Source organism: Equus przewalskii, chromosome X, assembly GCF_037783145.1.
Source record: "Equus przewalskii isolate Varuska chromosome X, EquPr2, whole genome shotgun sequence".
Taxonomy (NCBI): domain Eukaryota; kingdom Metazoa; phylum Chordata; class Mammalia; order Perissodactyla; family Equidae; genus Equus; species Equus przewalskii.
In genome coordinates, this window is record NC_091863.1 from 82,318,173 (window position 1) to 82,342,113 (window position 23,941).

A 23,941-nucleotide genomic window follows, 5' to 3' on the forward strand; every position below is an offset into this window, starting at 1 on the left:
CACAACTAAAAATATACACAACTATGTACCGAGGGTCTTTGGGAGAAAAAGGAAAAATAAAATCTTAAAAGAAAAGAAAAGAAAAGAAAAGTCTACGTATTCTAAAATTCCAACTATATGACATTATGGAAACAGCAAAACAAAGGAGACAATAAAAAGATTAATGATTGCCAGCAGTTAGGGGAATGGAGGGATGAATAGGCAGGGCACAGAAAATTTTCAGGGCAGTGAATTTTCTTTTTTGAGGAAGATTAGCCCTGAGCTAACTACTGCCAATCCTCCTCTTTTTTTGCTGAGGAAGACTGGCCCTGAGCTAACATCCATGCCCATCTTCCTCTACTTTATACGTGGGACGCCTACCACAGCATAGCTTTTGCCAAGCGGTGCCATGTTGGCACCTGGGATCTGAACTGGCAAACCCCAGGCTGCCAAGAAGTGGAACGTGCGAACTTAACCGCTGTGCTACCAGGCCGGCCCCAGGGCAGTGAAACTTTTTTGTATGATATTCTAATGGTGGATATGTCAGTATACATTTGTCCAAACCCATAGGCTGTATAACACAAAGAGTCAACCCTAATGTAAACAGACTATGGATTTTGAGTGACAATGATGTGTCAATGTAGGTTCATCAATTTTAATAAATGTGCCACCCTGGTGTGGAATTTTGATAGTGGGGGAGGCTGTGTGTCCGTTGGGGAAGGGGTTATATGGGAACTCTTTAATATTCTGCTCAGTTTTGCTGTGAACCTAAAACTGCTATAAAAAATAAAGTCTATTCTAAAAAATTCTCAAAGTCTTCCAAAGTATTGAAGAGAAGGGAACACTTCCTAACTTATTTTGTAAGGCTAGTATCACTCTGATGCCAAAGCGAGACAAAGACATCGCAAGAAAAGATACTTCGGGACAATATCTCTTATGAATATTGATACAAATACCCTAAAGAAATACTAGCAAACCAAATTCAGCAGCATATAAAAGGATTATACAACATGACAAAGTGGGATTTATTCATGGGATACAAGTGTGGTTCAACATTTGAAAACCAAACAATGTAATATATCACAACAGAATAAAAGAAGAAAACACATAATCATCTCAATTGATGCATAAAAAGCATTTGATAAAATTCAGTACCCTTTGATAAAAACACTCAACAAACTAGGAATAGAAGGAAACCACCTCAACATAATAAATGCCATATATGAAAAACTCGCAGCTAATACCATACTCAATGGCAAAAGACAAGGCTCTTTCTACTAAGATCAAGAACAAGACAAAGGTGCCCATTTTCACCACTTCTGTGCAGCAGAGTATTGGAAGTTTTAGCCAGAGCAATGAGGCAAGTAAAAGAAATAATAGGTATCCAAATTGGAAAGGAAGAAGTCAAATTATCTCTGTTCACAGATGACATGATCTGATATGTAAAAATCCCTAAAGATTCCACGAAAAAAACTATTAGAACTAATAAATTAATTCAGCAAAATTGTAGGATACAATATCAATGTTCAAAAATCACTTATGTTTCTATACACTAAAAATGAATAATCCAAAAGCAATTTTTGAAAATAATTACATTTACATCAAGAAGAATAAAATACTTAGGAATAAACTTAAACCCAGAAGGTGAAAGATTTGCATGCTCAAAAGTACAAAACATTGCTGAAAGAAATTAAAGAGAACATAAATAAATTGAAAGACATCCTGTGTTCATGGATTGGAAGATTTACTATTGTTAAATTGTCAATACCACCCAAAGTGATCTACAGATTCAGTATAATCTTTATCAAAATCCCAATGATGTTTTCGCAGAAATTTTTAAAAAGCATCCTAAAATTCATATGGAATGTTAAGGGATCCTGAATAGCCAAAACAATCTTGAAAAAGAAGAACAAAATTGGAGGATTCACACTTCCTGATATCAAATTTATTTCAAAGATACAATAATCAAAACAGAATGCTATTGGCATAAAGACAGACACATACACAAATGGAATGTGATAGAGAGCCCAGAAATATACCCTCACGTATGTGGTCAAATGATTTTCAACAAAGGTGCCAAGACCATTCAATGGGGAAAGAACAGTATTTTCAATAAATGGTACTGAGAAATCTGATATCCACATGCAAAAGAATGAAGCTAGACACTTACCATATATAAAAATTAACTCAAAATGGATCAAAGACCTAAACGTAAGATCTAAAACTATAAAACTCTTAGAGGAAAACATAAAGGAAAAGCTTTATGATATTGGATTTGCAATGATTTCTTAGATATGACACCAAAAGCACAGGAAACAAACAAAAAATAAATAAATTGGATTTCATCAATATTAACAGGTTTTGTGCCTCAAAGGACACTATCAACAGAGTGAAAAGGCAACACACAAAATGGAAGAAAATATTTTTAAATCATATATCTGATAAGGGATGAATATCCAGAACATATAAGGAACTCCTATAACTCAACAACAAAAAAATAAACAACTCAATTAAGAAATAGGGCCAAGGATTTGAATAGACATTTTTCCAAACAAGATACACAAATAGCCAATAAGCACATGAAAAGATGCTCAACATCATTAATCATTAGGGAAATGCAAATCCAAATCACAGTGAGAACAACACACTCATTAGGATGGCAGTTATTAAAAAAAAAACAAGCAAAATAACAAGTGTGGTGAGGATGTGGAGAAATTGTTACTTTGTGCCTTGCAGGTGGGAACGTAAAATGGTGTGGCTGCTCTGGAAAACATGATAGTGGCTCCCCAAAAAATTAAACATAGAATTTTCATATGATCCAGCAATTACACTTCTGGGTATATACCCAAAAGAATTAAAAGCAGAACTCAGACAGTTGTACAAAAATGTTCTTAGCAGACTATTCATGATAGTCAAAAGGTGGAAACAACCCGAATGTCCACGGATGGATGAATGGATAAACAAAATGTGGTTTATACATGCAATCAAATATTATTCAGCCTTAAAATGGAATGAAAGTCTGATATATGCTACAACATGGATGAACTTTGAAGATGTTATGCAAATTGAAATATGCCATACACTAAAGGGTAGATATTATATTATTTCATTTATGTGAAGTACCTATAATAGTCAAACTCATAGAGACAAAAAGTAGAAGAGTGGTTACCAGGGACTTAGCAGAGGGGAAAATGGGGAGCTATTGTTTAATGGGTACAGAGTTTCAGTTTGGGATGATAAATAAATTCTTGAGATGAATAGTGGTGATGGTTGCACAACAATGTGAATGCATTAAATGCCACCGAACTATACACTTAAATATGGTTAAAATGGTAAATTTATGTTACGTATATTTTATGATGATGAAAAAAGAGGAGAGAGACAGAGGCAGACAGACACTCTTTTTCTGCCTGTGGACATTGTTGACTGTGTGTGAAGCCTGGAACTATGGCAGCCATCTTGAGATCATGAGCGCTAGACAAACCAACACACTTAAGATGAAAAGAATCTGAGTCCTTGATGACACAGTTGGAACAGCTAAATCAAGCCAATCCTGAAATCGTCTTTCTGCCAGATTTATTGTTAAATAAGATAAGAAATTCCCATATTGTTTAAAAGAAAAGTATTGAAAGGATGATTCCTTCCTTTTCCTCACCATCCTCAGGTATCTCATTCAACAAAAATGGCACCAAAGCTTATCCATCATATAAATATGTGTATATTCCATTTCCTTCTGCTTCAAATTCAATTGATCTCTATGAGATGATCATGTTAAAGTCTCTTTCATGGGAAGGAGAACATAGGGGAAGTTGTATGCTAGGTACCTTCTGTAGGTTTGTTTATTTTCTCCTCATAATGGCTCTATGAGTTAAGTATCAACATGCCCATTTTACAGATGAGCAAGTTCAGGCTCACAAAGGGTAACTCATTACTACAGGGTCAAACACATCTAGTTAGAGGCAGGAATGCTGTTCTCCCCATTTATATATATGCGTAAGATGTTACATATATATTTTTTTCCTTTTTCTCCCCAAAGCCCCCCAGTACATAGTTGTATACTCTTAATTGTGGGTCCTTCCAGCTGTGGCACATGGGACGCCACCCCAGCGTGGCCTTATGAGCAGTGCCATGTCCGTGCCCAGGATTCGAACTGACGAAGCACTGGGCTGCCTGCAGCGGAGTGCACGAACCCAACCACTCGGCCATGGGGCCAGCCCCTAAGATGTTATATTTTATATATATCATTTTAAGATAAGAAAGTCCATTATTATAATCTATTGCATTACTAGAACAAAGGAGAAAAATTATATGACCATCCTATAGATAAAGTATTTGGCAGCATCCACACCCATTCGTATATTAAAAATTCAATAAAATAAGAATTGGTTGATATTTTATTAACACGACAATAAATATACACATCTCAGCAAAGCCAGCATCCTACTTAATGGGGAAATACTGGTGGAATTCCTACTAAAGATAAGAACAAGACAAGATGCCCATTTATCTACTCTAATGTTAGACATTGTGTAGGAGATATTTTACAATGCAAGTGAAAAGTAAGCAATCAAAACAAAAAGAAAGTGGTAAAATCTCTCCATATTTGGTGATGATATGATTACACATCGGAAACACACAGAAAAAATAGAAAAATTACAACAAAAGAGAATTTAATTTAGTAAAGTTGCAGGTTACACTATCAACATCCAAAATCAAAAGCCATCACATATACAACCAAAAAAATTAGAATCTAAAATGAGAGAGAAGAAAATTATTGGACATAAACTTAAGAAGCAATATTCAAAACCCATATAGAACACAAAACTAGATTTGAACAAATGGAAAAACATATGATATTCCTGGGTAAGGAGACTCAATAACATAAGGATCACAATTTCCCCAAATTAGTTTATTAATTAAATGCAATTCAAATTAAATAACATTAGTTTTTTATGGATTTATACAAGTTTATTATCAAATTTATTTAGTAGAATAACAAGAATAGTCAGATAAACCCTGAAAAAGAAGAGTGATTGGAGTCTTATTATATACCAAAACACATAATAAACTATGTACAATATAAGAGTGTGGTATTGGCCCGTGAACTGACAGAAGGACTAATGAAGCAGGGTAGAAGATATTGACATAGGCCCAATTATATTTGGAAATTTGGAATATAATTAGGGTAGCATTTCAAATCAAAGGAGATATGATGGATGATTTACAAAGTATTGTAATAGCTAAATAATCATATACTTAAAAAGGAAGAAACAAACAAATAACAGAAAAAATACAAATTGTCTTTAAACATATGAAAAAGAGGCTCCAACTTGCTTTTAGTAAGAGAGATGCAATTAAAACTACAGTAATACCATTTCTAAACTATTAGATTGGCAAGTCCAAAAGCTTATCAACACACTCCTTTGGTGAGGATATTAAAAAACATACCCTTTCATACACTGCTCTTGGGGCGCAAAATGTTATGATCACTGTAATAGGCTTAATATGGGCTTCCAAAGATATAAGATCCTAATCTCTGCAACCTATAAATCTTCCTTTATATGCAGAAAGGGTCTTTGCAAATATGATTAAAGATCTTGAAATGGAGAGATTATAGTGATTATCCAGGAGGGCCCTAAATGCAATTCCAAGTGTCCTTATAACAGAGAGGCAGAGGGAGAGTTGACACAAACACAAGAGGATAAGGCAATGTGACCAAGGGTGCAGAGGATGCAGTGATGCAGGCACAAGCCAAGGAACGTCAGCAGCCAACACAAGCTTGAAGAGCCAAGGAATGGATTCTCCTCGAGAGCCTCCAAAAGGAATGGCACCTTGCCAACACCTTGAATTTGGCCCAGTGAAACTAATTTTGGACTTCTGACCTCTAAAACAGTGAGTGAATTAATTTCTATTGTTTATAGATACCACGTTTGTGGTAATTCGTTACAGTGGCTATAGGAAAGTAATGCAACCACTATGAAGGGCAATTTGATAATACCCAGTAAAATTATATACATTCTTATGCTTTGATTCAGAAATTCCATTTCCAGAAACATCTATATGTATATATTAAAGATATACTGGTAATGACACAAAAAGATTATAGATATAATTACAGATATTTGTTGAGGCACTATTTGTATAGCAAAAGAATGGAAGCAACCTAAATACCCATCAATTGTGTGCTGGATGAACAAACTATCACTCAACCACAGAACAGCCTACACTAAGTAAGCTTAAAGAAGAATTATGAATATCTCCACTAGAGCTATGGAGGGACCTCCAGGATATACTGTTAAGTGAAAATGTCAATGCACACAAAGGTGTGTATAGCATGGTACTTTTTAATCTAAGAATTGGGGGAATGCAAATATATACATTTTTACTTATATTAAAAATAAAAGAAGGGGCCCGCCCAGTGGCACAGGGTTAAGTTTGCCTGCTCTGCTTTGGCAGCCTGGTGTTCTGGTTCGGATCCCAGGCACAGACCTAAACACTGCTTAGCAAGCCATGCTGTGGCAGCCATCCCACATATAAAAAATAGAGAGAAGAGGGGCACAGATGTTAGCTCAGGGCCAATCTTCCTTAGCAAAAAGAGGAGGATCGGCAGTGGATGTTAGCCCAGAGCTAATCTTCCTTGGGAAAAAAAAGAAAAGAAAAAGACTTCTGTTTTGGGGACAAGATTTATCAGACACACTTCTCCCCATTACTTCTGCTAGATACAGCTAAAAATCCTGGATCTTATAGTAAAACAAAAAAAAAATAAGACTCTGAAAAGTAGAAAGAAAAAAGGCAGACGGGCTAGGGACTTTGGGAACCAACTAATGGCATGGCATTGAATTCCTTTAGTTTTATTTTTGCCCCACGTATGCCAGACTGGATGCGGGAGAAGCAGGGGACCCAAAAATGCCAACAGGAAAAGACAAAAAGAGCTCCAAGAAAAGCCTGCTGTATCTAGACAGAGAACCAGAAAAGGGAAAACCTAGCAAGAAAGAAAGCTTTTAGATAACAACTACCCTACCTCAGACAAACACCACAGAATGAAACACAGCTGTACCCTCAAGATGCCAGCAAAGGCTGAGTGGGGAATGTGGATTCCCTGTTCACTTGATTGTAACCAGGCACCCCTCCCCACCCTCTGTGGTGGTATCAGAGAAGACTGCATTTGGAACAGGGACTTTTATCCCTGCTGGTGGAAATGAGCACACCCCGCCACATGGTGTCAGTGGAGACCATGCTGGGAGCCTGACTTCCACCCGCACCCAGTCATAATGAGGCGCTTTTCCCTCCTCTCTGATAGAAGGGAAGGCACCCTTCCCCTCCTCTCTGGGCAGGTATCACCAGAAGCCAAGTGGGACAGTAGAACTTTCAAGACCATCCAGTGATGAGGAGGCTTCCTCCTTTCCTCAGTGTCAGGGGAGGCCACACGGAGGGCAGTAAGGAAGTGTCTTCCCCTTCTTACCACGGTGGTGTCAGTGGAGGCCTGGTAGGGAGTGAAATCCCACCTCTGCCAAGCAGTAACAAGTTACTCCTTCCCTTCCACTCTCATGCTCTGCCCCTCATGTAGGTGGAGGTTGAGTGGGGAACCTGGACTTTTATCCCCACCAGGCAATAAGTGAGCTTCTCCCCCATGGTGTCAGTGGAGGCCACATAGGGAATAGCAAGGGTGTATGCTTCCTCTCCAAGCGAGGGTAGTGTAGGCGGAGGCCTGGTGGGGAGCCTGAAATCCCACATCTACCAAATGGTAATGAGGCATCTCTTCCCCTTCCACCCCAAATCCAGTGTCAGAGAAGGCTGAGTGGGGAACCTGGACTTTCATCCCCATCTGGCTGTTATACGATGATGTTAAGAGTTTCATCCCTTACTGGCATGGTGTCACAGAAGGTTTATTAAAACAGATGATTTAAATAAGATACAGAGTCTCATAACATAATACTATAAATATCCTAGATATTATCAATACTCCCTCTTCTATCCAAGAAATGGGAAAATCTCAACTTGAGTAAAAATTTATAATCAGCCAACATCAAGATAACACAGATATTGGAATTTTTTTTGGAGGAAGATTAGCCCTGAACTAACATCCGCTGCCAATCCTCCTCTTTTTTCTGAGGAAGAGTGGCCCTGAACTAACATCTGTGGCCATCTTCCTCTATTTTATATGTGGGATGCCTGCCACAGCATCGCTTGATAAGTGGTGTGCAGGTCTGGGCCCAGGATCTGAACCAGCGAACATCGGGCTGCTGAAGTGGAGTGTGCAAACTTAACCGCTATGCCACTGGGCAGGCCCCAACAGATAATGGAACTTTCTGACATGCATTTTAAAGTAGTCATCATAAAAATGTTTTAGTGAGTAAACACTGCTTGAAACAAAAGAAAAAACAGAATGTCTGAGCAAAGAAATAGAAGATACACAGAAGAACCAAATGGAGATTTTAAACTGCTTAAACGGTTTAAACTCAGGAACCTGTGGGACTATAACAAAAGATGTAATATTCATGTCATTTTTGTCTTGGACGGAGAGGGGACAAAGTGCATGGGAAAAACAGTATTTGAAGAAATAATGGTTGACCGACTTCAAATTTGGCAAAAGACATAAATCTAGAGGTTCAAGAAGCTGAGAGAACCTCGAACAGAATTATTCCAAAGAAATCCATGAAAACACACATGATCAAACTTCAGAAAACTAAAAACAAACAAAAGAAACGTGAAAGCAGGGAGAGAGAAATGATGCATTACCTATAGGAGAAAAACAATTCAAATAATAGCAAATTTCTCATCAGTAACCATGGAGTATAGACAGAAATGGCACAACATTTTTCAAGAGCTGAAAGGAAATAACCGTTAACCTGAAAATCGATATCCAGCTAAGTTATCCCTCAGGAAACAAAGGGAATATAAAGATATGGTCAGATGAAGAAAAATGAAGAAAATTTATCACCAGTAGATATAACCTAAAAGAATGGCTAAAGGAAGTTCTTAAGGCAGAAAGGAATTGATAATAGAAGTGCTTTTGGAATGTCAGTAAGAAAGAAAAACAGAAAGAGCAAAAATATGGATAAAAATAACAGTTTTTCCTTCTCTTGAAATTCTTAAACTTCTGTTGGATAGCTGAAGCAAAAAGTATAAGACTATGTGATGTGTCTCTTAATAAATGTAGAGGAAATACTGATGACTGTTCTATTACAAATGGTGAGTGGTAAAGGGACTTTATTGACCAAATGATGGAAAGAGTTGGGCACGCAGGCAGTCACCACTGTTTGAGGTACCTATTATCCGTGTAGGTATGAATTAATAAGTGAATGATAGATATCTTAGGATAAGGGTACACACATTCCCCAGATTCTAAATAGACAGTTAAGATCTGAACATCACTCCCTTGGACACTCAGTTACTTTGACATCATGCTCTTTTCCCTTAAAAAAATCTCTCTATTGGAATGCAACGCTTTCCAGATGTTTCAAATCTGTTCTAACACCACCAACTGCATTCTGTCAGATCCACTCCCTGGTTATTAAATGCTTCTGTTCCAAGGTTAAGGGACTCAGGGCAGCCCAATAATCATCCCCCACATCTTTATTAACCCATAACTTCAGTAAGTTGGCAGAGAGATGAATTTAGAGACAAGGAAAGGGGCATTGTGGGCCCACCTGGTAAACCACTGAAGCTCTCCAAAAAGGATCCAAAGTGATATGGCCAACTGTGTATGAGAGAATATGTGCAGATGATATGACTGAAACCCAGAAACAAACCATTACATGCCAGGAGAGTTTCTACTGAACAGAGTTGAAAAGGTCAGGTAGTATGAATGTTAGCATATTTGAGTAAAGTATGCTGAGCTGATGTGTTTACAACAACACAGTTACCCAACTATAACAGGGTGTTTGATCAACAAATGCAGTTCTGCTTGGGGCAGGAGTCAAATCTTAACTCTGCAGAAATCATAAGTGCACAAGAATAATATGTTAAAAAACAAAAGCCTAAACTTGTCAGAACAGTGTGATGCTGTGATACAACTCGCTGAGCTGATGAAAGAAGTTGAGACAACAAAGGAGAAAAGCCTCACTGAGTGATCCGGGAGGATGCAGAGATGGAACAAATGAGAGTGTAGAGAGAGTGCTAACACATGGCGAGAGTGTTCTGGTTCTGGGGCTGGCCCCATGACCCAGTGGTTAAGTTCGCATGCTCCGCTTCAGCAGCCCAGGGTTTCACCAGTTCAGATCCTGGGTGCGGACATGGCACCACTAGTCAGGCCATGCTGAGATGGCGTCCCACATTGCACAACCAGAGGCACTCACAACTAGAATATACAACTGTGTACTGTGGGGTGTTGGGGAGAAGAAGAAGAAGAAGAAGAAATAAAAGGAAGATTGGCAACAGATGTTAGCTCAGGTGCCAATCTTAAAAAAAAAAGAAAAAAAGAATGTGACTCCTGGAGGCTGGCAGAAACTCGCTGGCTGAGGGGAGTCCATGGGACCCAGGTCAGTGAGAAACTAAAGAGGGTGTATGATTTCCAGGCAGTGTGGGGGATCCATTAGGGGTAAATATTTCCCCTTGATGTCAGCTTCCTATTTTAATGGAGGTTGAGAGAGCTGAGCATCAACTCAGTTTCACTACTGTCAGTGCTCCTGGGTCTTCTCTTGTCCTCATGGACCAGTGACAGACATACAGGGCACTTTCCTTCTTACCAACACTTGTGTCATTTCAGTGTGTAAAGGGGCTATGTAGCATCCCATGGAAGCAAATGTGTTCCTTTCCCAATCGGTCCTAAACCTGAATGACCTCAGACCACTGGAGTGTCCAATCTGGTACCTCTGAGCCCTGTCTGCTCACCTGGGAGCCCCCACCCCTCACACCAGTCAGGCTGGACCCCCCTCCTCCTCCCTCCCATCCAGCCCCCATAAGTCCTGCCCACTGTACCAGCCCAGCTCCACTTTGAGGAGTCTCTGAGGACTCCAGTGAGCCCTTCCTCCTCTTTACATATTAAGGTGGTTTTATAGAGGTCACCATAACTTCCACAAGGACCTGGACCATGTAAAACCTTTAAAGCAACCTCTCTAGCCCCTGGATCACTGGAGGCGTGAAGAGTGACAGATACTCAGTAACACCTGTGTGCCGGCCACGGCAGGGGAAGAAACTAGGAACTAGGAAGGAACCCTGAAATGGCTCAGGATCTGGGACCCAGGAAGAGCTGGTGATTCTTGCTCCAGTGTTCCTCCTTGCCAACCCCCAGTCACCTCTTCCTAGAACTTCAAGTAGGTTCCAGGCCGCCAGGTCAAGTCCACACATGATGTGAACATAGAGAACACCAACAGAGGACAGGAAAGCACAATTATTCACCGGAAAGGATGAAGACTTCCTCAGCCCAACTCCATTACACTGCACATGAGAGATGGCACTGAAATTCCTATGTAGTATACATAAGCGTGTGGCTCCCTTCTTCTTACATTCTCAAATACTCATTAAAACGTGGTAATGCTACTCAGGTTAATAAACAACATGCCTGTTAAAGATCAGAAGAGTTAGGATGGGAAGGAACCAAACATTGGTGTTGTGGATGATGCACCAAATACTGTGCTGGGATCTCGGTGAAATTTTCCCCTTGAACTCCTCACAATGCTCCCTTGAGTGTAAGGACCAGGAGACAGACACACAAACATATACACATCGGTATAAACACTCATATATACATACACTATATATGTATATATATGTATATACTATATATATACATATATATACACATATATACATACTATATATGTATATACTATATATATTATGTATGTATAGTATGTATACACACATACTATATATGTATATATAGTCTGTATATATATGACTGTGCATGTTTGTGCCCATGTTATATATTAAATAAATTAGCAAGCTGAAGGAAAAGGACATCTACTATGTTTGTGTGTGTGTGTGTGTGTGTGTATGTGTGGTAACAACATGCAAAACAATGTTATATCTTGTTAAGGGAAGCTCTCATATGGAGAGAAAGGATAAAGCAATGCATGGGAATAATAATCATCTCCTTCTGGATAGCAGTTATCTCTAGGGGAGAAGAAAGGGGATACAATCAGGGAGGAGTAAAATTTTTTCTTAGTCTGGACTGATTTTATAGCTCTATGCTTTTCATCTGAAATATTTCATAAGTAGTAGTGCTTTTAGAGAACACAGTTTTTATCATAAATATAATGGATACACTTCTTAGAAAATGTTTAACATTTTGAATCAAGTGCAGAGTTAAAAATATCAATACCCAGCAATCCCATCATCGTTGAAATTCACATTATGCTATTTTGTTCCATTATTTTTCTCTGCATGAACATATACAAATGCAATATACATGTATTTTATACACATTTCTTATAACTATTATCTTACTGTATGTATAGTTAAGTATCCTTTTTTTGTTATTTTGTTTTGCTTTTATCTTAACTTTTGTCTTAAGTACTAGCATGTGAGAAAGTGTTCTGATTAAATGACAAGGTATAAGTTGGGATCTAACTATCCTTTTCAATGAAGGCTTTACCAGTTGACCCAGCCCCAACTCTTGAACAGTGCATGTGACTGAAAATGCCATACCTGTGGCAACTTAAATGACATGTGTCTGGGTCTGCTCATGAACTTTCTATATACTTCCTTTAATTTGTATGTCAATCACTCTATCCAACAGTTATAAAATCATAGTTTCACATAACATTGTAATGCCTGGAAGTATAATCTTCACTCCTATCATTCATCCTTTGGATCTGTGGTAAGAATAATAATAATAAACAATGATAAAAGACACCAATAATCATAGAACACATAATAGATAAATTGCTTGCTTAGGATCATACAACCACCAAGCAATGGTTCCCAGTGTCAAATCCTGGTCCTTCTGACTCCAAAGCTTATGCCCCTAACCACTGTTCCTATAGAGTGCCCTTCTATATTGGGGCTGAGGCTAGCACAGGAGAAGGGACTCACCCAAGGTCTTGTGCTCAGTTGATGGGTCTGGCTACTGGGACACATGTTTGATGACTCCCACCTTCTTGTCTAGCTGACCCATTACTATTCTTTCTCTTCTGTGCTATTTTTTTCTTCCTGGGGCTCAATAAGAAATTGCTCCACTCATATCAAACTAGAAGGAAAATAAGGAGACAGGAAAGCATGTGGAAAAAAGGAATGATGAGATGGGACTAAAATTCACTTCTTGCTGCTGCATTTCCAGATGTGGTCTGTATCAGATCTTCTATTTTATGGAATAGAGGAGACCGGGTGGGCCAGGAGTAACATTTATCACAGTTCTACTATGTGCCAAACATTTCTTAAGATTTCCTCCTTTTCTTCTTACAAGTCTGTGAAGAAGGCACCCTTAGTCTCATTTTACAGGTGACCAACCTCAGACTCACAGAAGTATGTGAATTTTCCAGAGTCAAATATCTACGCCTTGCCCTCTTGACAGGCCAAGCAGAAGCCTCCCATGTAGGTGATGTGTTTCCAAGGCTTAAGAGACTGATAGTGAGAAAATCCCCTGATGTGGAAACCAGTCTGTCATGCCCCTAATTATAATCACTCCTCTTTTTGTTGATGAAGATGATGGTGGGGATGAAATCCTGCCGCATGGGCCAAGAGGTCTGGGTTTGGGGGTCACATGGATTGGCTGATTCCTGAGGTGTTGAACTGGACGTAGGAAGCAGCAAAATCCATTGCCCTTTGGAAAAGAAACCTGAATGGTAGGATATTAACATGTACAACTACTACATGAAGAGTATTTTACAGTTCATCTCATTTAATCCTCACAACTCTATCCAAGACCAGTAATTACCCCCATTACTCAGTGAGGGTAAAGAAGTAAAAAGTTAACTTGACCTACGGAAACAACTTTATAAATTACTGCTCAAAGACTCAAAAGAATTAGTCAAAAGACTAAGTTTCTCTCCCTTTGTCTTATGAGCTGACATACATTATACCTCAAAGCATTATTTTTGAGTTCTTTTTAAAAGAATGTGTTGAAGCTCTTTTTAAATACTAAAAATAATTATAAAGTGTAAAATACCATGTGACCAGAAAAAAATTTAAATCAAAATGTGGGTGAAAACTTGGGGAAATTATTTACTACTTCTATTCAGACATTGGGTTTATATCCTTGATGTACAAAATAGTCTTAAGCAATAGAGATAGGTCAATGATATCAAGAGATAATGCACATAAAAAGCAACATAAATCCCCAATAAATACTTGGAAACATTCCAAATCAAATAAACAAATGAAATAAAAGTGAATCATATTAAGTAAGGAAATTGTAAAATATGTAGACTATGATACCATTGCTGCAAAAGAATACACATTAATATGGGTGAATAGGTATGTGCATGTCATTAAATATGTTAGTGCATTACATACAGAGAAAAATCTGGAGAATAGGCACCAATAAGTTAACAGAGATAATCTCTGTTTATGATGGGCAGAAGGTGGAGGCAGAAGGGAGAGACAAATAATTTCAGTTTTTTAATATACATTTCCATAAAGTTTGATACTTGTTAAAAAAACAAAAAGTATCAACTGGTAATCTGAAAAAGTTATTGAGATATTTTTTAAAATAGGAAAACCTACAAACCAAGTCACCATATGATAGTGCAGAAATACATTTATTGATTTAAAAACATGATCAAATACTTTGGTGTGAAAATAACACATTAAAAAGATTTCTTTGATACTAATTCAATGTGTATGGGTTGGTGGGAGATAGAGGATTACTTTCATTTTACAATTTTTTTTAAGATTGACCCTGAGCTAACATCTATTGCCAATCTTTTGTTTTTCTTCTCCCCAAAGCCCCCCAGTACATAGTTGTATATTCTAGTTGTAGGTCCTTCTAGTTGTGCTATGTGCGACACCGCCTCAGCATGGCCTGATGAGTAGAGCTAGGTCTACACCCAGGATCCGAACTGTGAAACCCTGGGCCACGGAAGTGGAGCATACAAACTCAACCACTCGGCCAGCCCCTCATTTTACAAATCTGCATTTCCATAGTGTTTTAAATATAGAACGTTTATTGTATAAAATGTTGAAAACATAAAATAATTATGAGTTGATTACAAATACGATGCTTATATATTCATTGCTTTGGAAAAATGTTCACAGTTTACTGTTTTATAAAAGTAAAAGCAGCAGATCAAAACAAGTTATTTGACACTGCTTCTGTGTGTGCATGTTTCCATGTCTCAAACTTCTTTATACCAATTATTCATATACTAACTTGTGCAGCTTTCTATTTAGCTCACATGGGGCTGGACTTCTAGCCTCAGGGCTTGAAAATACCAGGATGGGCACAAATACAGAAGGATCACCACCAGTGTGTGGAAAATTCCAGAAAGCTTTGGCCCATACAATGGAATTCACGCACATCCCTCACTCCCCGCTATTACCTCACCCTTTGCCAATCCCCCTAGCTGACTTTCACACCTGGGATTCTGATGCAGATGACCAGGTGGCATCTTTCTCCATTTTCTACAGGTTATTTTTTCCCCAAGAAAAAGTATAATTTTTAGAACTAAAAACAATGTATTCTCTTAAAAGTAGGTAACTAAATAATAAGTACAGTGTAATCCCAACACTCTTTGAAAGATTCATATGTATATAACAGACTGAGAGGACATATACTTAGTTTTATTTCCTGCTTATTCCTGCATCTACATCTCCTTTATTTATTAACGTGTATTGAGTGTTTACTGTGTGCCAGGCACTGTCCATCTAATTCTACATCTGCATCCCACATCTTCCCTCTCTTGATTTCTAGAACGGCATAAGTAGAAATGTCCACAGGGAGCGAGACAGATGTCAGCACCCACCCGAAAGAGACTCCATTCCAAGTAAGTACAGACCAAGCTTCATCTTGAGTCCTGGAAACCCAGTACCTAAACGGGAAATGATGGGGTTGAGTGGGGAAAGTCTTCCACCTCGGGAAACTGAGGCATCTTATAACCCAAACTTCTATACTTTTGCATAGTGCTAATGGGCTACTACCTTCTGACAGGATCTCACTCCCGGATAGAGAGTGAAGGATGCAGTAACCCTTGTGTGATTTCAGTCTTGGTTCTTCTCACAGGCATGAACTAGGGTTTTACTTTCTCTTTAATCCTTGGTTAGGTCTCATGGTAGATTTTGGAATTGGTTTTGTGTCTGTCTTATCCCTAGGAGGGTGGTACCTCCCATTTAGTCCTCTGCGGGATTCATCTGAGGTGACGTGGAGTTTCTGCTTCATATAAGATCTTCTCTACCAGTAAGCAGGCCTGGACCCTGTTCCACAGGAGACAGAAAAGAGTAGAGACCAAGTTCTCAAATATAAGCACAGGACCAGGACAGCGATATATCTAACTCTCCTGATTTAGTGGAATGGTTTTTATAGATTTCTCATATGATGGTCACCTCCCCTCAGGATTCCCCTTACACCCAACACCCCAATATGATCCATGACTCTCTTCTCTATCTCCTGTCCACTAAAGTGCACCCCAGAGAAATTCCTCTATAACCTGGTAGTGGAGAAAACTCATCTAACTATGACTTAAAACTCTGAAGCAATAAGGGAAAAGAGTGATATGCATGATTGCTTTTTCATAAAAAAATTGAAGGGCAAAAACAAACCCATAAGCAAAGTAAAATGAAAAATGAAAAATTGTAAAAAAAATTTACAACTTAGATCACAAACAAAAGGTTATAACTCTAATATGTAGAAAATTCATGAAAAAGTGAATGCAAAAACCAACAACATGAGAGAAAAAGGAGCAATAGATACAAGCAGGTATTTCAAAGAAAGATGTAGATTCAGGAGTAAAAAAAATTGTCCTTAAATACAAGAAAAATGCTCAACTTAACTCACAATAAGCAATGCAAAGAAAAATACCTATAATGAGATACGTTTTCTTACCAATTAGATAGCCTGGGAGGAAATAGGCATTCTCATACAGTGCTCGTGGTAATGTAAAATGATGCTACCCTATGGGGGGGGATTTGCTACTATGTAGTAAAATTACATAGTATTTACTCTTGGAACCAGTAATCTCTCTTTTAAGAATTTATCCCAAAGAAACCATGCAAAAACACAAAAAGGTATAATAAGCACAAGGCTATTATTTGCAAATCAATCCATAACAACAGAAGATTAGCAATAAGATAAATGTCCACCAAGAGGGGGATGGTTGAGTAATCAAGGTACATCTACATCAGACAGTACTATGAAGCTATACAAAGCAATAAGGATTCCTTCTCTAGACTGTTATGGAGTGATCTTCAGGATATATTGTTACATGAGAAAAGCAAGGTGTATAAAAATGTGTAGAGTTGCTGCTGTTCAATACTGCAGCCACTCACCACAAACAGTGATTTAAATTTAATTTAAAAAATTAAATGAAATTAAGAATTCAGTTATATTCAGTCATACTGGTCACATTTTAGATGCTCAGCAGCCACTTGTTGCTAGTGGCTACAGTGCTGGACAGTGCAAATACAGCACATTTTCATTTCTGCAGAAATTTCTATTGGATAGTGCTGGTGAAGAATGTGCCACCTTTTACTTGTGAATGGGGTAGGAAACTAATATACATATTACATTTGCTTATATATTTAAAATCTGGAAGGTTAAAACAAAAACTGATAAAAATGATTACCTATAAAGAGATGGAAGAACAGCCCATGATGCAAGTCAATGATGTGTATTCTCTTAAAAATACAATACTATTTCAGGCTCCATGCACTGAAAAGGTCAAGAAACAATGACCAACCCAGTAGCAATGCACAATTCTAGTCCCCAGATCAAGTCCTCTGAAAACATTTCCCACTAAAAGGAACCCACTAAAAGGTTTCCTTGGAGAAATGGCTGATTCCAGGTCTAAGTAGGGATTGTACCAGGTGAGTCTGGACCAAACTCTAATACCAGAAAGCACGTCAAAAAGACTCAGAGCCAACCCGAAGGGGCTCCCACTGGACAAAGAGAACAATTTGAGCATCAAAAAGATTAATGACTGCAATGGGTTAAAACACATCAACTATATAAGCATCTGTGAACTCATCATGACACTCAAAACAACAAACTCACTGCTTACCTTTGCAGGATCCCAAGGAAAGAACTCATTATTCTGCAAAGTGGAACTAATGCAAAAGAATTAAACATTCATCCTATCCTTCCTGTGTGTACCAGACCTCAGCATAACCTCATAGTTGAAGAGGGTAAGTTTCTTTATAGAAGAATCCCAGCTAATAAATGCAGAAGAAAGTATAGAATTAAAACATCACCCTTCTGCAACCTTTAATGAAACACAGATCTAGGCAATGATCTTCAGAGGCTGCAAAAAATGAAGTGAAAAGCAGATGGGAAATTAGAAAATGGATGGATCAGGCTGACAACACTTGAACCGAGTGATCAATTGCAATGACACAGAAGAAGAGACAACCAGACATAATGAGTCTTCTGGTATAATACTACAGGAAGTACACCACACCACATCTGAGGCACTCTTGCCAAAGAACCTGAATCTGACCAAGCCTCTAAATCTACTTACCAATTTAAAAGAAATAGGAGGGGCCAGTGAAACATAATAAACAACATAATAGGGATACAATCAGCAAAATCCAGAATGCAAATTCCACAAGACAAAAGACATAGTTTCTTAAGCAAATAAATTGGAAGGTTAAAAAAAAAGAGGGGAGACATTCTTCAGATTAAAAGAGAGAATGTTTCAGAGAACTTAAAATTAAAACCACATGAGATACCACCACACATCCACTACAAGAACAAAAATGAAAAAGGTGGAAAATACCAAGTGTTGGTGAAGATGTGGAGCAAGTAGAACTTCATACATCACTGGGAGGAATATAGATTGGCGTAACTACTTTGAAAAAATTATTGGCAGTATCCACTGAGCTGAACATACACATACCTTATGACTCAAAAATGCTACTATTAGGTACATGACCAAGAAATGAAAAAAAAGTCCATTCAAGAATGTTCATAGCCCCATTATTCAGTAAAAAGTCAAAAACTGGAAAATATCCAAATTTCCATAACAGATAAAGATATTGTGAAATATCCACACAATGCCTTCTGTTTTCATAATTATTCCCTTTTTTCTTAAACTCTAGTACATGACAGAATGGCTACTGAAGCATAATTTCCACACAAAGAGAAAAGACCTCAGCCTAACATCAACCACCCTAGGTTGAGATAGTTCAAAACATGTCTTTTTCTTCTTCCTAAGTGTCCTGATTAGAGAGTGGGCTCTGGAGACAGTTTGTAGTTCTGCCACTTACAAACTGTGTGAGTTTGAATACTTGTACTTCACCTTACAGTCATTCAATTGCCTCATCTGCCAAACCAAGATTATATAGTATTGACTGTAGAAGAAAAAAGTTTTTAATATTGCCTTGTGTTTTGTCTTTTACAAGAATAAATGGTCAAGAATCACATTATTTCAAAATTTCAAATGCAGAGATGTTGGAATACCCGTATACTTTGAGTGACCCTGAGTGAATGAAAGTCTCTCAATCTCTCAGTTTCTTGTTCTGTAAAATGACAAAAACAATCATCCCTACATCATGGGTTGTTGGTTTGAGAATTAATTGAATTAATACATAAAAACTCTTAGAACAGTGCTAGACATACAGTAACAATTCAGTTACTAGATGTTTTTAAGAACTACTTACAAGTTAAGATTTTTATCATTTTGATAGGTTGAGTTTGCATGTGTCTTTAATAAAGCTTAATGATCTAACAACTGAATCCTATTCATCAACTGATACATATTTTACATCACTAACTTTCACCATAACTACTGTTGGATGACCTAACTAATTTTCTTGAGAATCTCTTGAAAGCACTTGGAACAACTGGTCTCAGAAAATAGCACCGCCCTTTCTCCACATGACCAAACAATAAGATGAAGGGTCATCCAGGATCCTGCCTTATCCTCACAAACCGCTCCCACACAGCCACTGCAGGTCCTGCCTGCCCCACCTCCTACATGCCCTGTCCAGGGCCATCCCGTCCTCTGCACACTGCTGCAGCACTGAGCTAATCCACCCTTGTCCCTCTCCCAGACTTCTGCAAGATCCCCCTAATGGTTATCCCCACAGCTCTCCTGTCCCTCTCCAGTCCATGCTCCACAGTGGCCAGAGTCACCTTGTGAGCACATGAATCAGAGCATGTCACTCCCATACTCTAATCCTCCATCCTCAGAATAAACTCCAAACTCCTTACATGGCCCAAAGTTTGTAGCTTCATCTCCTACCATCTGCACTTTGTCTGCCAGGCTCCAGCCACTCGAGCTTGTCATCAGCTCCTAAAGGTCTGTCCAGGCCTGGCTTCTGTCATCTGGACTCAGCTCAAATGTCACCCCCTGAGAAAGAGCTTCACTGACAACCCCATTGTTCCACCACATGCCCAGCTGGGTGAGTAGTACAGGATAGGTTCCCAAGAGACCAAAGAAAAGACCCAGAGACAGTGAACAAGACATATGGGTTCACTAGGGAGTTACTTACAGGGACGATCCAGTGGCGGCCGGCTGGACAGAAACAGACAATGCTACCGTCCCCTGAGGAAAGCTTACTTAAGTAGGCAAAGGAACAAAGGTTGCATGCTTGCCAAGGGGGACTGTCCCTGTCTGACCTGCATTCCAAGGACCAGAGCCGCCCCAGAGGGCCTTCTGTTTCCTCAGACCACAAGGGTCTCTGTGCTAACTCTCCCATGAGAAAACAGCCGGGTTGGCCAAGCCTGGGACTATTGTCATCATGAGTGCTGGTGCATAGCCCAGACAAGGAGCCTCAAGGATACATAGTTTAAAGGGCACGTAGGCTAGTGCCCCTACACCCATCTATAATAATTTTTGTCTCGGTCATTTTCTATTCTATTTGTGTTTATTTTCTTCAAAGCACAAATCTCCATGTGAAATTGCCCTGTTTATTGATTTACCAGCTTATCGCCAATTTTCCCAAATAGAATGAAAGTTCCAGGGACCCTGCCTGTCTTTTTTTCTGTGGTGTGTCCCGAAGGCCTAGTTCAGTGCCTCACATATAAATCATTGAATAAATATTACTTAAATGAAGGAATTTGACACACAGAAGCAGACACAGATATTTAAAGCTGAGCATCAGGACCAACTGACCACAAAATTAGACACAAAAGACTCAAAATTTTAAGAAGATATTGTTGCAAATCTATAACAGTACTTTTCAAACTTGGACAAATACCATAATCAACTGAAGAAATTATTCAAAATGTAGACACCTCCCACTCCATCTCCCTGGATTTGATTAGGCAGACCTAAGGTGGGCCCAGGTATATGAAATTTAAACAAAAACCACCTGACGACTTTGATGAAGTGGTCCATGGACCACACTTGGAAAAATTATGACCTAAACAGCTGACGTTTATGTACTATTAATTTGATGCCTACCATGCAGAGTTCTACAATATCTGGGATGTCTCAGTTAATGTAATTACTCAAAAGTGTACTGGTCCTTCCCTCCCACCCATGACCACAGATTGCTTTCCCACATGGAAACAGACTTAAACTCCACAATATTCCTGGATGGTCAGGAGCATTGGGGACTGTTATCCTGTTCTAGAGAAGATGCTGGAGGAAACAGGAGTGACTTACCTAAAGTGTCCCATTGATGGGACCGTGATCTCTTCACTCTTGCTCCAGGAACCTGTCTAGCAGATTCAATATCACACTTGGTTCTTCTGTATCAGCTCCTGTTTCTGAGGCTCAGAGTCCACACCCTTCTCTGACGGTCCACTAGAAGGAGAATCGGGGGATAAGACGGCACATGGACTAGAGGAAAGTGAGAGAATGGGAAAACACATGAACACAGGGGAAAGGGGTCAGGATGTCCTTGCTTGTCCCTACTCAGTCCACTGAAAGCTGTACAATGACTCTTTGCCTCTTCCCCAGCTCCACCACACAGCCCCTCCTGCACACGCAGTGACAGTGAAGCTTATACATCATGGAAATAGGAGCTTATCACTGCTTGTTGTTACATGTCCAAGTATTCTCTCAGGTATTCAAGCTATTATGTTAATGCCACAGTATACACAAACAGAAGGAAGGAGGTAAAGTTAGAACAGAGAAATAAAATTTCATGTGGGCTTACTAGATGCCACACACTGTAGGTGGTTATTTTCAGACTTTTTCTCTTCAAATTCTTAAAGAAATTCTCTGAAGTGGCCATCATTACCTCCTTTTTACAGATGGGGAGATAGGCAGGCTCTGAGAGCAAAGTACATACTCAAAGAATTCTAGGGAGGTGTCAAATGGACACAGAAGCCAACTTGAAGGAGCTAATACTGGCCTATTCTGAGTCAATTTGAGTATCAAAATACATAATGATAGTAATAGAAGGTAACTCTTTGAGCAAAGTAGGAATCTATGAGTCATACTGATATAAATAAATACATGAATAAATACATAAATAAGGGAAAGGGGAAAGCACTACCCTATAGTCAAATGCCAACTAATAAATCTGCAAGGAATGAGGGAATTAGAAAAGCAACTGTTGACCACTATCATAGTAACAAATGACTCAGGCAAGAATCATAAATGGATGACCATTCTGCACGAAATCCCACATCAGTCGCTAAGCCACCATGGTAACCAAGCTGGTCAAGACAAGCTGGGAAAAGGAAACAATAACCCTGACGTGGTTCCTAATATGTGCTAGGAACTGAATAAGACAGACATGCACACATACACACATGCTCCCTCTCGCTTTCATGCTGGCTCTCTGTCACCACCCAAGACCTTGTCTTATCCTCCCGCGCCCCTGCCTTTAGAAGGAAAGTATCTCCAGGACACCCTTGGGGCAAGACGCCACACTCACTGGGAAGGGGCGGGAACCGAATGGCTTTACCTAGCAGCCAGCCAAGGCACCGAATCCTAAAGCAGGAAAGAGGCGACTTGGATCTGGGTCCCTTTGTCTCCCTACACCCCGAGGAGGCTCAGCCCCCACCGCGGGGACCCACACCCTCAGCTGAGTCCCAAACACCTAAGGACGAGACCTGCTCTTTTCTCCAGGCTACATGTGTCTCTATAGAAATGTCGTCACGGTCGCCATATTGACGTCAGGTTTCTATGGCAACCGCGAAGCGCAGACTTGTTCACCCCACCGGAAATACCACTACACACTCCTCCACCCCCTGGCGTTTCTCCTGAAAGCAAAACACCTTCGCGGTTCAGGCCACCACGTAAGAAAGCATACTAAGTAGAAGACCTCAACTGGGGCCTGGGAAACTGGAGGAACTCTGCCCAGTTTGGTGGAACAAGGCATGTCCCTGCGGTGAGGATTTTTTTTTTCTTTATAAAGAGACAGTAGGGGGTGTTGTCAGTACCAGAGAGGTATCCTAGGGTTCTTGCAGATAAGCTAGCCTAGGAGGATGAACTCGTAAAATCACACTCCTGCTAAGCAGTTAGCCATCTGTGGCAGAAAACTGAGGCTGCCTATAATCACATGACTAAATGATCTAGGAACACTAAAAGATGGTTTGATGATCTTCCCTTACTACAAATCCCTCAGAAAAGTCATTTTCCAAAACAGAAATGTCCCCAAAACTTCATTCATTATGTAAATGTATGTACATTCTACTTCTTGATGCTGCATTTCCAGGTGGTCTCTAAGGAAATTATGCCGTTTGGTTTAGGTCAAAGTCATTTCTTCTCTGGGAGAGAGGAGAAAGGTGAACCAAACTAACATTAGCTGAAGTCTTACTACATGCCACATATTTTGTACAGGATTTCTCATTTACCCCTTACAACAGTTCTGTAAGGAAGGCATCATGGGTCCCCTTTACAGATGACCAAAGGCAGGCTAACAGAGGCTGAGCAAGTATTCCAGCATCATGCATGAAGTTAGGGGCAAAAATGGGATTCCAGTTCTTGCTCTCATCACATTATACTATGCATTCTTAACAGAAACATTA

The 23,941-nt window shown here is 39.2% G+C and overlaps 1 protein-coding gene and 1 long non-coding RNA gene across 4 annotated transcripts in view; one reads left to right on the forward strand and one right to left on the reverse strand.

Annotated features, from left to right (window-relative positions):
- ZMAT1 (zinc finger matrin-type 1) overlaps window positions 1–23,065 on the reverse strand; it is a 207,330-nt gene extending 184,265 nt beyond the window's left edge. The window contains exons 1-2 of one of the 3 annotated variants that reach the window (XM_070605056.1): window positions 22,876–23,065; window positions 21,624–21,800 (exon numbers count right to left, since the gene is read on the reverse strand). The gene's annotated coding sequence lies outside the window, so the exon portion shown is untranslated. Of the gene's footprint in view, window positions 1–21,623; window positions 21,801–22,875 lie in introns of those variants that run through there. The other 2 variants (XM_070605057.1, XM_070605052.1) reach the window with 2 other exon arrangements.
- Window positions 23,066–23,112: 47 nt separating this feature from the next.
- Window positions 23,113–23,941, forward strand: part of LOC139081069 (uncharacterized) — a 30,497-nt gene continuing 29,668 nt past the window's right edge. The window contains exon 1 of the long non-coding RNA XR_011536021.1: window positions 23,113–23,301. This is a non-coding gene — a long non-coding RNA (uncharacterized lncRNA). The remainder of the gene's footprint in view (window positions 23,302–23,941) is intronic.